This window comes from Leuciscus leuciscus (assembly GCF_965113295.1).
Source record: "Leuciscus leuciscus genome assembly, chromosome: 10".
Taxonomy (NCBI): domain Eukaryota; kingdom Metazoa; phylum Chordata; class Actinopteri; order Cypriniformes; family Leuciscidae; genus Leuciscus; species Leuciscus leuciscus.
Genome location: NC_138734.1, coordinates 6,306,385 through 6,309,934, shown reverse-complemented (window position 1 = coordinate 6,309,934; position 3,550 = coordinate 6,306,385). Strand labels below are relative to the sequence as shown.

The window sequence follows — 3,550 nt, the reverse complement described above, 5'->3', positions numbered from 1 at the left end:
TAGACTTCCTCGGGGGACTTTTTTTGGCGGTCAGGCAAGTGTTCAGTGATACTTTATTGTTAACAAAACCCATGGGCTTTGGATAATCATGATGGTAGCAAAAATGTTCAATCCCTTTGTGTCTGTTGCTGTACTTATACTTGAAAATAATAAGTACAGCAACTTATTGTTGCCCCCCCCACCTCCACAAAACGATTTATACAATACTTTTTCAAATGCACTCATTTGCATTTATTCGTTTGATAAGTTGCACCTTCAAAATGTGAAGAAGATCAGATTTTGTTAGATAAATAATGAGAAATCATTGCTTACTTCCTGTTCCTCCAGCTCAGGTCACTGTCACAACTGGCAGACCAAGCGTGCGATTTCTCATTATTAACTGCTGTTTTTCCCTCTTCATAATGAAATGAACATTTCTTTGGGAATTTGGCTTAATGAATCCAAACCCTAATCACTTGCAATTCCATCACCATTATGGAAAAGTTGGTGTTTAATATAAAAAGAAAACAGATAGAAAGAACAGATGGAAGATCTTATTAATGGTGTCACCAGTAAATCGATGAAATTCTGTCAAACCACAGGAAATAATTCCTTCAAATAGCCTCACACAGATCAATGCCAATAGCCAACTGCACTGTTTATTATCTCTTAAGTTAATGACAGGAATCATTTATCAGCTGGTGACAGCCTCCATATTTCTGTTCGTATCAACAGTGACTGCTCGGTATTGATATTGAATGTGTCCTGTGTGAGTGTGTCTCACTGTTTTGTTAAACATCTGAAAGTTTGACATGTGTCCTTAAAGGGGTGGTTTACTGCTTTTTTTCTTTGCATGATTGTGTTTATGGGGTGCAATATAACATGTCTTCGTGTTTTTTTTTTTTTTTTTTTGCCTTATTTTTCATAAATTTCACCTTTATTGTAAGCCGCTTTCTCCTCTGTCATTCGAACGACCGGTTGACTTCCTGATTCTATGAAACCACTCCCTCAGAAACAGGCAATGGGCTCAGATTGGTTAGTTGGGCCGGTGTGTTGTAATTGGCTAAACTGCGTAGTGCACGTTGTCCGGAAACTTCACGCCCATTACCTTTACGGGCGAAAGTTGCATGTGCTCCGGTCAAATGTAAATAATGGTGTCGATACTGCCGTATCAGTTTGAGCCAGAATCAGACCCAGAAAGCGGCAATGAAGAGACTCAAGCAGAACCTCCGCAAACACGGCTCTTACAAAACGTTTCTGAATGGTACATTTATTTTATTATTATTATTCTATTCCATTCTACTATTATTATATACGAATTTCGATACGCTGTTACTTGAAAATGCTACTGTTGCTTGTTAGCTTTTGAGATACGGTTTTCTTCTGATTGAACATTTAATATAACTAAATAAATGACAGAGTAATACCGTTTTTTAAAGTTATTGTTTTATCGATATAATGAACAGCCGTTTATCTATTCACAAAACTTAATTTACTCAGTGTATCGTTTTCTTTAGGTGTACATGTGGCAACTGTGTTAAAATGCCAACAGAACGTGAAAACATCTGTTGCAAGGAAATACAAAAGGTATTGTAAAAATATATAGGCTATGCCTATATATTTTATAGCTTTGTGTTGTCCTTTTGTCATAAGCTGTAATAGAATTATGTAAAAAGAAGAAGGGAAGGTCAATGCACAGGAATTACTTATTGTCTAACAAATCTTTTTAGGTTGTGCATCGAATGATGCAGATTCCGGACCCACCTACATGCATGGTTCTGCATCCAGGGTTCGAACCAAATTGCTTAAATGCATTCACTTTACAAAATATACATAATATTTATAGAGCTGACTATGGAGCAGTGAGACGCAGAACTGAAGCAGAGTACGTTTTTATTTATTGTTCAAAAAGGTTGATGAGTGAAATAACTTTTGTAAAATCAGTTACATAGCAAACAGATATAACGAATAAAAGAAATATAAGATATTCACAAATAATTATCTTTCTGTTTCAATGTATTTATAAAATCAATATTTTCAAACGACATGTATCATTTTCCTGTAAAATCAAATGTTTCAAACACACAACATTGTGATTTCCTGCCATAGACGTTTTCGTTATCTGGGCTACCGTAGCTTTGTCAGCTGGTGCTGGGGCTACCTAGGACGAGATATGAGGGTTGTCATCCCGTCATGTGTTGTTGACCGGATCCGCCAGCAGTTTCCAGATCCAACTGGCCAGTATGTTGGATTCCGCCCCCCCCTTGACTGAAGCGGGACACATGGCGTGCAATCACCTCTTCCTTTGATGGTTTTTCATACTCTGAAGACAGAGGTGGGGGAATGGGGACTGCATGCAGCTCTTCTGTGTATGGTGTTGGGTCCAGAAAGACTTTATTTACCAGCAGACTGATAAGCTCATCGACATAGTCTGTAAGAAGAGATGAAAACCTAAAGTCACTTTATTGTTTTATTTAACTATTGATAAACAATCAACCTTTGCTGTGCAATTTTCTTGTGTAATGTTTAGTAATATTTATTTCCTCGTTTATTTCTTACAGTTATTTATTAGCTTTATATTGTTGTAAATAAAAAATTATTTGTTCATCTTACTGTATGTTGGGTCGATTTTCACTGGCTTTGCTGTGCATTCCCCCTTTTTGGACTTCGGAAAAACGAATTTGAACACATTCTGTCCTGCAGTTGTTGTTGCCTGGTGACGGTCAGAATTTTCATTGTAGTGCATGGCTGCGAGATACAACCTTTAAACGGAGAACAACACAAAATAAGGAATATTTGTAGACAGTAAGAATTATTAAATTTTTTTTGTAATATTGCTAAATATGACATTATGCCTTTTACCTGCACAACATCCCTATGAAAGGGAAAACAACGTTCTTTGGGGCAAAACGCAGAATAAGGCTGTGAAATGCCTCAAGTGACGATGTTTGGAAGTGGTGCCTGAGTTTTTCTACGTCCTTCAGTACTCTCTTGTTGTATAGTACCTTTCCCAACTTGTGGAGTTCCACTGATCCTGTAGCGGCACAGAGATGAAACTATAAAAATGAACTGTAAATCTGTAGTTATACTTTTTATATAGTCATACCTGATTGGAACCATTTCTTTTGATCCCTGGAAACTCTGTCCGGGTGTTCACACTTAGGGAACAGGGGGTTTTCGTGAACATGCACATTTTGAATGTGGTTCAGCAGGGAGGTCCACTTAGCCAGCTTTTCTGGGCCAGACACAGAGGAAGTCGCACTCCAGTATATGTGATTTTTTATGCTGCGCAACCATGTCTTCAGCACCTTGCAGTCCTTGTTCTGTGACAGTTTGTCTAGTTTCTTTGACAGCCCTATACCAACACATGCGTCTGTTGTAAAATCATTACTTTTACATAATCAAATATCAAGCGATATTTAAATTTACAAGCCTGTAATCATGTTTATCATTAATTAAATACAAAAAATAATATTTTCCTTTCTGAAAGTGCCACACGTCATAGAACTGAGTGATACTGCGTTCCCTCAGATACTTTTGAATCTGTGGATGTCTATCGGTTATTAGGTAG

The 3,550-nt window shown here is 37.3% G+C and overlaps 1 long non-coding RNA gene across 1 annotated transcript; it reads right to left on the bottom strand.

The window, feature by feature from the left end:
• Positions 1-2,671: 2,671 nt before the first annotated feature.
• Positions 2,672-3,330, bottom strand: LOC309508277. The gene is made up of 3 exons (XR_014209441.1): positions 3,086-3,330; positions 2,842-3,013; positions 2,672-2,741 (listed from the first exon to the last, which is right to left on the bottom strand). It is a non-coding gene; the product is annotated as an uncharacterized lncRNA (long non-coding RNA).
• Between the last annotated feature and the right edge of the window lie 220 nt (positions 3,331-3,550).